Here is a 12,661-nt window from a genome sequence, read left to right on the forward strand (position 1 = left end):
TACAAACATCTTCCCACACCATTAACACCATCTAAAGAGTCCAAGAAATACATTTAAGAGGAAGTCCAGTATGTGAATCGGCTTCATAAATTCATCCTGTCAGGGAGAAATTCTCAGTATTTCTGCGTCTATATGGCAGACGGGGCAGGAACAGTGACACAGCACCCCCGTCTCGCTCTTCTATTAAATATTTACACGCTTGTGAAACATATAAAACTGACCGCCGGAGCTCACATTACTGCTCGGCAGAGGAGTCAGATTTAATATGGCTCACATTCGCTTCCAAGAATATGTGTGTGAAATAAGGAGAGGTAGACAGAGAGAGACAAGAGAGAGACAAGAGAGGAGAGATAAACGGCTCCCGCAGCATCCACATCACCGGGGCGAGGGTGGAACGGTCAGCTGGGAGTCTGAAATCCTGCATGAGGACACCTATATATCAACTCAGTTGTATTAAAAATGGAGTGGTTTTATACCGTAGATTATGTGTAGAAAAGTTAGCTGATGGATTCTGGCTGCCACGGCAACCATCACGGAGTGCTTTTTTTAAATTTTTAAACAGAATCGTAATTTAAAGCGACTATGACTCAGTGGGTTTAACATCAGTCGTGTTGGCTTACAGGCTTGCATCCGTTACCGGATAATGAATTACTCAATAAACTGGTTCTCACTGGAGCGAACAGAATGACGAATGACTGTTATACTTCCAACAACATCACTTTTACAAAGTTTCATTTCGCTCAGTTAGTCATGTGACGCGTCACCCGTTAAGATATATGGATGACTATGAATAATGCGAAACCATCTTACCGCATCTGCCCCAATATCATGAGCTGTCTCTCTGACTAAGAGCAGAAAACTTCACTTTCTACTCATGATGAAAGAATTTCAAGGACGAGAGGGATTTTCACGAGATTCCTTTTTTTTTGTAGGAGAAGTTGAACGAGTGCTAAAATAAAGTTACATGTCATGAGTGTAACAATATCTTGAAATATCTGTGAATTTAAATCACGCAAGTTGTCTTTTGTAATAATATAATATTGAAGTGCAAACATTCAGTGCTCTCGCATTCCAGTGCTCGTAATTCCGTTTCCCTTAACAGACATTTTTTTAAGAAGAAACGATAGGAGGGAGATTCACAGAAATCCTTTTGCCAGATTTGACCTCTTTTTTCCTCTCCGTTATACCAAAAACCAGCGGAAAGAAGATATTTCAAACGTCTTTCTTTTTGTTGCGTGGTAAAATGTAAGCCCCCCCCCCTTCTTCCTTTGACCAAAAAGAATCTACTTAAACCCACAACAACTGGCTTTTGTCTGCAATAAGAGAGGCTTTCTTCTGAATTCAAATGTGACACACCAGAGAAAAGTCAGTTTCAAATAACATGAAGATTCAATGACTCAGACGAGAAAACGACTCCAAACTCTGAACACTGAAAAAAAAAGGAGTTTGATTAATTTCAAATACTGTTAAGATTCAGATTCTGTTGTTCAGATTCCCAATTCAATTTATGTGAGCAGCACTTTTTATTTTATTTCTACACACATGTTTTCCTGCAAATATAAACAACTCCTTCCAGCGAAGTGATTGAATTTCCTGAAACAACGTATCCTCTGATAAACGAGCAGAACGCTCATCGCTACCCTGTAATTTCAGAGATGTCGGCGTGGTTGCTGAGCGTCTATTGATACAGTCGATGCGTCGTGACACGAGGGTGACTCAACCTCCACGTGTTTCTCAACAGTGATTTGCCCCAGCTGTTTTGAACAAGCCAACATTTCCACACGGAGTGAGAAAAAAAATATATCTGTGTTTTATCAAGAATTAAAATTAAAAAAAACCTCATCGCAGATATGCTACACTTTTTTTTTTTTTTCCTCAACTGGCACTGAACTTCCCCATCCAACATTACTTAACTTGGTGTTCCCCCTCCCCCCAAAAAAAGCTCTTACTCCTGGATAGAGTTATGACCCTCATTTTTAACAACGTAATAACCTTCTTTTATTTATTATCCCAACCCTCCCCAAAAGCCATTAGCACAATATTATCAGTTCAAATTTATCAGGGCTCATAATGCAACCTTGGGAACTTCTGGTAACCTTTGTGCCCTCGCCCGTCTGGGGGAACTGGTTCATGTCCGTCGTCTTTAACTTTTTATGAGACCCAAAGTCTCATCCGGAGAACAAAACTGCCATGCGTTCTCTATTCATTACTCTTTACAGACAACCGCCTCGTATTTTGCTAGCTTTAAAGCATTCATATAGGGCCCAAGGTGAATACAAACCATCTGTGTAAATACAAACTTCTGGCAGGCTGCTGCGGTGAACGATGAGTCCCACCTGTACTAAAGCATAATACCTCAGGGCTTCTGTAGTGGCCATGTACCTTCTACCTCACCAGCTCATGCACACTCATGCAGACTTTCCCCGTATACCTGGGAGAGACTGTTCTTGATAAGAGTAATGACTGAAATGACTCACTCCAATTCGACAAGGGATAATTGAAGGGCATTCCGCCATGTTAATATATCCCACCATCTCCTCTCTCTCTCAAGTGCAATCACCTACTCACAAATTGATGCTTCACATTTGCTGTCCCTTAGACACCTTGTAAATCAAATATAATTGACAGACAGAAGTGATGAAATGCAAAGTGGTGCAACTAAATGACTCCATCAGAGCGGCTCCATTAAAACCTCCTAGGTGACCAATTATCTTTCACACTTGCTTGACAACTACCATAGGCTGCCGGATACGAAACAGCAAATTCTTATCTCGCTTTTGAAAATACACGCTAAAATCCCACCATCTTGGAAAAACATGTCAAGCTTGGTGAAGGTGGCAGTATTTTCAAGCTCGTTTGAAAACGTGTGCATCTTGCAAGCTCGCAACTCACAAATCAATCCGCTTGAAGCATGCTAGTGCAAGTCAGCAAGCTAATACGTGCCACATTAGCCCGTTTGGACCGTTCTCGTGTGAACTAAAAAGCTAATTCCTGACACATTAGTCAGACTGAAACAGGCTAATGCTAGCTAACAAGCTAACACCTGAAATATCTGCCAGCCTGGTACATGCTAGTTCAAGCTAAAGTTGAAACAGTCATGCTAGCGCAAATTAGTAATTGCATGTTTTCTGCTCTATTTTATATAAAGGGGTGTTTACTGCTCCCTGGGTTTTTGTTCGTGGGTTGTTCGTTATTTGAAAATTAAAATTTTCATGAGCTAGCTATGTATAGTCGAACATTCTTTGTCTGGACTTAGCTTGCCAATTTGGTAGTTCTCACAGTCTTTTCAAAATAAGTATATCCTCAATCATAGCTGGGGAAAATCTCGAGAAGCCTGGCGGTTGTAATGTTGCCTGAAATTAATGCGTGTCAAGTAGCTGGAATCTTGGAATCCACCACCTACAAGTTGCCTCTGAGGGCAAATTTTTCTGGGCTTCCGGTGTAGCCACTGGATAGCCAGGCCAAGACTTCCTCTTCCATTTATAGTTTACGGTCCAGTTAGCAATTAGATATGCAAGAATGGAGTTGGAGTTGAGAAATGACATTCTCAGTTTTCCAATTTACATATGAATGAAGATAAACTTAAATGTCATCAGTCAATACTGATGGGTTGTGAGATTGTAAGCCAATGCATTCCACTTCATTTCCTCCTTCTTTTCCTTATTTGCATGGAATCAAAACCAATCGGTCAGTACTACTCAGACGAGAAATGGAAACACTTCCAGGCCTAAAATCTTGGCTGTCGCCTGCATTCATATGCAAATTTCTGTTTACAGAGATTACGGCGCTGTAGCCCCAAAACACACAACTTCTTGATAGAGCACATGTTTGTTTGGACTTTAATTTGATTTTACTTTATAAACTTCCAAAGATTCCGGATTCCATCCTCGCAGTCTCTGGTTCCATTGAGGCAAGATGTCCTGTCACGATCTGTCACAAATCTGCTACAGCAATCCCAATTCAAAGGTCATGAAACATTGGTGTGGATTTACTTCGTACGTCCCTGCAAGCGAATTCACTGATCGAAGTCATAACTTTGGAAACAAATTACTTAATTGCAAAATTATGACCTTTAAAGGGCCGGTACAAGACTAACGAGCAAAGGCTTGTTTTTCTGAATCTTCTCCACGGAGTAAAAACAATTTGTCCTCGTTCAACAAACCTTATTAAGTTCACATTTAAATCACTTCACATGTAATGGTATACGTCAAAGCCTGTGGACCAAAAGTCTTTTTTTTTACTCCACAGCGGAACTATTTAACCACTAGACAGATTATGGATTCATAGCAAAGTCCTCAGGATGATTAGATTTCATTTTGGCAAATGAAAACCCCCATTACTTTTTTACTGCCTTTAAAAAAAAAAAAAAAAAAAAAAAACGTATTTAAAGAAAAAAAAAGCGCATATATCACGAAGAATGACAATGACTTTTGAGGAGAGAAAAGGGAGGAAAAGAGTGGTCTTTGACTATAAATGTCAGCTGTCAGTATAACAGGCCTTGTTAAAACAAATAAGTCAGTGTGTCATTTCTATGCTCAGTCGACCGCAAAAACACAGTCCATCTGGGACCTGCGAGTGTAAAGCTTGAGATTAAAACAAATCGCGGGAGAAAACAGAAACGAAATCAATTTACAGGACAAAAATCGATTGTTTGTTCCACTACTTAACATCACAAATGGGGACCTTTTTTTTTTTTCTATTTTTTTTTTTTTCTGTGTTAAATGCTGGCAAAGCAGCAGCAGGGCATCGAATGGCGTAATCTTGATTTCCACAATGTCCAAAACTCAACATAGAGTGCATATTGCAACACAGTGCAGTCTGTTTGGACACTTCCCAGAATATTACATTATCAGTGCACGTCCAGAAATGGATACAGGGAGGGTGGATGGTTGGAGGGTTTGTGGTGGTGGGGGTACAGACTTATTTGAGGAAAAAAAAAAAAAAAATCAAGTGGTGGCCCCCAACTGATGCTGTCTGGCAAAGGATCAGTCTCATTCCTGTTCAGTCGGAGGCTCCTTTTCTTATTGCCCGTCAGTCCTGACATTTCAGGGAACTGCTGCAAGATATGCAGCTTTCAAAAAAAAAAACAAAAAAAAAAACAGCCTCTGGTCCCGCTGGTGAGAACTGGGCAAAGCCTGCTGCACACATTCTCAATTACATCATGTAATGGCATACAGATTCACTGTACTCTGTGGAGATGCTGTTCATAAGTAGAGGGGCTGAGAGTGTTTTGGTGGGGCGTGGAGTGATGGCAAAAAGAAAAGATTTAAGATGATACCCAAGTATTGAGTGTCTTCTACGTGTTCTGGCGTTGTATAACACCTTTGATGTAAAGCTTTTGTGATCGCTGTGAAATAAGATGTAGAGTTCTGACGGAGCAGGAGATCACATCCGTCACCTGAGCAGTGAATACAGCAAAAAAAAAGAAAAGAAAAAAAGTACACTTTTTTTTTTTTTTAATACCTCCAACAAGGAGGGAACATGATCGCCGGTGTTTGTCGGGCTGTTAGCAAGATTACCAAAAGAATATCAGGCTTCCGCCTCCAAACCTGTTGGAGGGAGGTGGCGTGAACCGCCGTCTGGAGGACCTGTCTGACGACAGCGTTCCCACTGTGACTGTTGACTTAAAAGCACTCTGAAGTCTACTCCGGACATTAAATCTATCCCCATCTTATTGTCAAATCCACATTTGGGCCAGTTGAAGTTGCTGTCCCACTGGCCCAAGAACCTGCTAACACCCACTGACATCTGGGTTTTTTTCTGCGGTGAGAACCTGTTTAACAGGTATTCAATCCCGGGTCAAACAACCCTGCAGACATTGGTGTTTACCAGCTGTCAGCGGTCTAGATGGGAACAGGAGACCCTGGTGAATGTGGTCATTTGCGGCCATCTTCCGGTCTCGGATCGACGTGATGTACGAGGAGAGATCGGGGCTCCGCTATCAACAACAGTGAAGGTTTGTGGCCTCGGCCGGAAACGTCTGCTACTTCATGTGACCTCATCGACAAATTCACTCGTCTGCTTTGGGGCTGAATTTGAAAAAATACCGACTTAGCTGTCCTTCGTGCTGCTTTTGTAAAAGCTCTCAAAGATTACAAGCCCCAAATACCACACTCCTGTGCTGTTGTGACAACCGCTTTAACGTCTTTCCAGTGCCTTGGACTATATTTGTGAAGTTGAAATCCATCTCAGTGGGAATGGACCAATAATTATTTGGGTTTACAAAAATCAGCATGTACTCTCCACTCGTGTGTGCAGTTGGAAAAGGGTTCTAATTTAAACACTGCTTCCGAAAGAATAAAACAAAGTAAAATAAATCGCAGAGCATGAATAAATGCAGCTATGATGGTTCCAATAACCTCACTTTTCCAGGGTGGTGGCACTGTGGTTGACCACCAGCCACCTCCGGCGTAGACTCGTCACATCCTGTTTTTCCTGTGCCACTGAGGCTGGACAATAGTGACGCATCTGCATCCCTGTGTTTTTCTTGGTGGTGGAATCGCTGCTGAATGATGGATGAAGCGGTGTCCCTCCTGTTTCCCTCTGATGTTTGGGCTCGGGATTATCCCCTCAGCTCAGTGTGGTTGTGTTTGGTGGATTCTGCTCTAATCTCATGTGCTTCTGTCACACTGCGATGAAAGACGGCCTGTTGGTGTTGGCCCGGCGTTGAGACTGACTCACAGGCACAGGTGCATCACGAGAGGGGACAGGTCACGCTATCAGCTGGGTCTGACAGCGCATCTTTGATCGTATTTGTTGATGAAAAGTAATGGAAGCGTTCATCGGTTGAAGAAATCTTACTGATCAGAAATTTCCACATTCCTCATTCACCCCAAAGCAGTAAACACACCTCAGTTTCCACTTGTAAAAACCTAATCAGTGATTAAGCACAGACTAACCTGACAATTTACCAAATTTGGCTATTTATGGTCTCCTAATCCTTTAAAAAGGGCGGGGCTTTTTTTTTTTTTTTTTTAAACAAACATCCCATTGTGTTCTTTGTTGCGGGATTTTGCAAACTTGACAAGTTTAGCCTCGGAGGTTAAGCTATTTGTGATTAACATGTCTGCATCGTCTATGTACAGGATTACCTTACAATAACAATTGTCAGGGGAAAAAAATGTAGGCAAAACCAAACATAGCGAGACATGTCCTCTGACAAAATGCCTTCAATTTGAATCATCATTTATGAACCTGGCGAGTACGGCGCACAGTACACAGTCAACACCTGCATACCACTTACATGCTATCATATATTAATAAGAACAATGTGGCAAGAGTGTGGTGCAGACATTCCGCTGAAGAATGCGTGTGCAGCTCTGCAATTCTAAATTTGATCTGTTTCACCTTTTCGCATAACAGTTTTCAGCAAGTTTTTGTTCGGCTTCCCCAATTAATATCATTCTGTTTCTTGACCTTTTAAAATGTTGAGACTGTGTTGAGAGTTCTAGATTTAATTATAGTATTTTAATAATCAATTTGAGTTATTATATTTGCATTTCACCGTAAATTATTTTAGTTATCAAAATAAATCCTACAAAAAGACTAATCCCGGTGCACTAAGTGGGTCTAATGACCTGCTGTTCAATCCTCCAGTATTGTTTGGTTGACCAGGGAGCAACAAACTTTGATTAATGTCAGGGCTGGGGCGGGGGTGCGGCGGTGTCTCCCTCTTTAGCCTTCTACCTGCTGGGGTGTCACGGGTAAACAGTGGCTCTGATGGTGGTTGGTGGTCTACAGCATTCAGTGGATTGAATCCTCTGAGGAGCGGTCCTGAAGAGGAGGGGATTACTTCAATCCTCTCTGCCTGCTTCAGCCCTTCCAACTCAACACTTCAGTCTCAAACAAAGGCTCAGGGACTGTGGGCCTCAGGCCCCTGGCGCGCTGCTAATCCTATTCCAGCTGGACAACAATCAGTCTGGCCAGTGGCCCCCGCAGGGTTGTAAGCTCCCTATAAGGGGCTTGGAGGAAAAGTCAGACAGCTCGTCAAGGATGAGGACTTAATTAGCCATGCAAAGTCAACCTGGCTAATTGAAAAGATTCGACCCAAGTGCTGCTACGGGACCACAAGAGTGGACGAGAGCATTTTTTTTTTTTCCCCTCGACATTGTTCAAGGTGTTCTGTTGTCAGGCGAAGAAAATGCCAGCGCGGAGGTACCCCTGCTGCCTCAGAGATGGAAATGCAAAAAAGGCCTGCTTGTAAGGTTAATTGGGCTGGACACTGTGCCAAGATAAAAGTACGGGGGAACATGTCTTGAAGTGTTTCCCTGGATGTGAGCTTAATCTTTCGTGACAAGCTTTATCGGCGGGGTCAGGAGTGTAGTTCTGAGAGTGATTCGACAAGCCGGTTTTATTGGACGTCTCACACACAACTAAACAATAACAAGACTGGATGTGCTTGTCAGTCGCTGATTTTATTCACATTTCCATGTGGTTTGTATCTGTCTGAGAGGATGTGTGTGCCTGCATGCGTTTTGGATACAAGTAACCATGGTTAGTTTGTGTACCCAGGTTGAGCTGATGTCAAAACTCAGTCAGCACTCAACGGGCAGACAAAGCACACACACCTCGCCGAAATAAAACAGAAACTCTCTCTGCCCTTTCTCTTTCTCTCTCTCTCCATCATCACTCTGTTTGAGCATGCCATCGTCACTCCAGCATAATGTGTTTGGAAATGTTGCACTCCCTCAACCTCCTCGACTCTGCAATGCATTTTGCTACATGACCCCATCTCTCTTATCCATAATGTGTTTGAATATGCCACCTCTCCCTAAACATGTGTGTTTAAAGAACGCCACACTCTCCCTCTCAAGCTCACTGAGAGCATAAGCCGCATCTCTCTTTGTGTAATTTGTTTGACGACGCAGGCCTCGTCGACGCCACTTATGCTTAATGCGTTTCGCCATTAAAGGCGCGCACGCGCTCGTCCCCGTACGTGTTTGTTTTCAAGCAAAGATTTCATCACGCAATTCTTAATTATTCATTTTCGCGATACAATGACAGTTGCATTGTGTTGAAAATTCTGACAAAGAAAATTCTAACATTACTCTGGACACGACTTAATCTAGTATGCAACAGCAGCAATCATGACGTTACGGATGGCGGACAAACTGTCGATGCTCCCTCAGAAGCTCCGCCCCTGCAAAGTACTGGACGTGCACTGTAAAGGACACAATTCTAATAACTTTACTCACGACCAATAGAGCAATATGGCGGAGTGCTTTGCGTATCAATAACTTTAGCTTAAACTACTAGCCTTGTAGCCTTTAGCTCAAGTTGTAGCATCGCTCGCTTCCCGTAGCCCTGCACTAATATCAGGGTGAACTTTTACTAATGGTAATGTTATGGAAATGGTTCAATACACCCCCCCCCCCAAAAAAAGATTACAGACTTCTTGTGCATGACACAAGTAAATGAAGGACGTGTCTAATCTATTTAAATGAATGAATACATAATTTGCTTGTAAAGCCCTTGGCACAGTATAAAGCGGTTGTAATTAGTCTGTAAATTAATTAAAAATGTGTTTGTTTTTTTGGCATAGAGTATCATTTAGATTTAAATAATCGTTTGGATTGGTGAGAAAAAAAACGCAGCAGTGGAGGCAAGGTGTAGTCTCCGTATTCATCTAAGAAAAATGGCGGACTGACAAAAAAAAAAAAAAAAAAAAGGTTAAATCTGTTTCCCCTGGAGAGTTTTATCTGATTGTCAAGTTCATAACCGCATTTTTGTTCTTGTTGTTCGTGTTGTTGCTTCAACATTCCACCATATTTGCTGCAGGGACGTTACTGCATGCAGGAAATAGCAGGACTTTAGACCTGGTTTTTCTTGGTCAGTGGTGCACAGGCTTCTGTGCCGCATCAACACAGGAATGTGCCTGACCTCATTTTAAGACCAGGTGCGGTAGAAGATAGCACCCTGTACCTTTAACTGCTGACGTACTGCACTTTTAACATTAGTACATCAGCCCCTTCTCCTTTGTCAAGTCAAATCTTTCCTTTAGTTAATCCCGCTCTGTCTCTGTCCCCTTTCTTCTACCACCCCCCCCCCCACTTTGATCCTCATCTCTCTCTCTCTCTCTCTCTTTTTTCATCTTCTGGGCTCCTGCTGCCTCAAAGTAAACCCAGAGCTGACCCAGACCTGTAGAGACCGATCACCCACCGCTACGATGCTAATAGTCCTCATGGGGTGAAGATACGGTGCCCAATGTGGTCATGAGGGATTAGTGCAGGTCTCTGCACATGGACCCATCACTCATGGGTGAGGACAGCTGAGGCAGCTTGAAGAGATGATGAACAGTTCTTTCTGTGTGTGTGTGTGTGTGTGTGTGGGGGGGGGGGGGCTGCTTGTCTACTGTACGGTAGCTACCGCAGAAAAAATAGAGGATAAGCCCTATTAGCTGTCTTTCCTGTTTAAATATCTCAAGAATTAGAGCATGTCCCATTCAAATGGACAAATAATCCAGTGGCGCGCACAGTGAGTTATCATCAAAGTAATCTCTTGTCTGTTTAATATCAAATGCAGCGCCTCTGGAATCAGCTGTAATAACACCGCTGGGTGTTTCAAGCAATTAACCTTTACCGCTGAGTAAATGGCTCGCGGGGAAGAAAGAGGAACTCATTTGGGAATGAATGTCTGCTTGTGCTCCTCATCCACTCCGGGAGAATACATGGCACGTTTCAGGGAGGCCCAAGCTGAGACGGGGAGGCACACGAGAGTGTGTGTGTGGTTTCCAAAGTGGGGGAAGGGGCAGAAAGAGAGGTAAGACATTAATAAAAACCAAATCAGTCAGGCTTGACATAAACACCCCTTTGTTCTTCGATATGACGGCCGCAGCCGCACAGTCCGCAACATGATACATCATCGGAACGCTTAAGACCCCCCAACATTCCCTTTCTATCGCTTACATACACTCACGTTCTCTCCCATCTGTCTGTGTCGGCAAACTCTCTCACTCACATACATACAAACACACTTTGAGGCTTAATTTCCCTTCCATTTTCTACATGGGAGGCTAATACTCAAGGCTTGATAATGGAGCCCAGTGTCTGATACGTGTCTGCAGACGAAGGAGCCATGAAATTACCTTCCTCTGCATCAGGAGCTCCACACCTCAACCAGCAAGAGAATAAGGCCTATTGTTACAAGTCAGAGCCATTACCAAAGTACGTGATCCTACTTTATTTTTGTAAAAAAAAAAAAAAAAAAAAAAAAGAAAGAAGATAAGACTTGATATCCTGGAAGAGTAAAGACTGTCGCCAAGAGTTAGAGCTTTACGAAAATCCAGGTCAAGCTCCTTCTGTGTCAAGAAGTGGAGGAGAAGCCGTGTCCTTATGTTCGGTGGTGTTAAATTAAGGGTTGCTTTATCTTGCTTTTGTCTTCTCAGAGTTGAAGTTAGGCTGAGGGGATGAAACTTGGCAAGAGCAAAACCGCCATTACGCTCCTTTCAGATGATATAACTCATTGAAACAGTGGCGTTCGATGACCCTTAGCACTACAGGTAAATAAAAAAGGTCACAGGGTTTTTTTTTTGTCCCCCCCCCCCACACACACACACACCTCTTGTTTCTTTGCTTGAAAGGTTTCTAATGGCCAGAGGTCAGCATGTCATGTTTGTCCTGCCTGGAATGAATAACAATAGAGGCAAGGTGGTGATGGACAGATGCAGGCAGGTAGACAGATAATTAGATGGATGAGTAGACAGAGAACTGAATCTTATCAGGCAGTAAACGACAGGGAAGCAGGCAATCGCTGGATCGCTGTGTCCTCATCTCATTGTTGGCTCCACAGAGGCAAACGCTCATTAAAAGTTTTGTCCTACATTTTGCAGTGTGACTAAACTGTACAGCTGCCGCTCTGAAACCAGCCAAAAACAAACAGATTTAATGTCTGCAAAATTCATTTGGACTGATTTTAGAGACAAACATTGAGATTAAACAAGAGAGGGGAAATAAGCTGTGTTTAGCAAATTATGTGTGACGTCTTAGCTACGTGTTATGAAGCCAAACCACCTGCAAACATGAAACATGTGACTTTTTATTTTTTATTTTTTAGAAAGATCACATTTGGAAATGAGCAATCTGCTAAATCTGGTGCAACTGACTTTTTATTGCCTTCCAACAATTCATGTACAAGCGCACGCTCTTCTTCTCTAGATTAAGTAAACTAGACTTAACGTAGCTTTTGGATGTACCCACATAGATATCAATGTGAAGTATTACGTGTGTATGTATTTACTGTATGATGATCATTTGAGTTTTCTTTTCATTTTTGTTTTCAAAAGTCTTGCGTTTTCTTTTTCTTTCCCATTTCTGATACGTACTTCTTTAGTCCTCATTTGATCTGAAATCTGTTAAGGAGGCAAAAGGAAACTGGCAATCGCTTTGTAAGATAAAGCATTTCAACCGTGTGACAGTGTCATTTTTTTGTTCTTCATCATATAAAAACTCAATTCCTATTTGTTTTTTTAGTTAACTTTGAGTGTAGTTGACAAATCCTGGCAATAATTTTTAAGCACTTTTTAGTTTGCTAACAGTTGTAACTGAAAATGAGGCCCCTTCATGCAATGGGGGGGGGGGGGGGGGTTTGATTTATTGTTTACACAATAATACGTGTTAAAAAAACATATAAAAGCAATTCATTTAATGTTTCTATTTCTTTTTTT

General features: G+C 42.2%; 1 protein-coding gene across 2 annotated transcripts in view; it reads right to left on the minus strand.

Annotated features, from left to right (window-relative positions):
* Positions 1-12,661, minus strand: part of sema3aa (sema domain, immunoglobulin domain (Ig), short basic domain, secreted, (semaphorin) 3Aa) — a 75,874-nt gene that overhangs the window by 44,261 nt on the left and 18,952 nt on the right. The window lies entirely within an intron of this gene.

The sequence above is a fragment of the Aulostomus chinensis genome, chromosome 4 (assembly GCF_037954235.1).
Source record: "Aulostomus chinensis isolate RoL2024-O1b breed Wild chromosome 4, RoL_Achi_v1.0, whole genome shotgun sequence".
Classification (NCBI taxonomy): domain Eukaryota; kingdom Metazoa; phylum Chordata; class Actinopteri; order Syngnathiformes; family Aulostomidae; genus Aulostomus; species Aulostomus chinensis.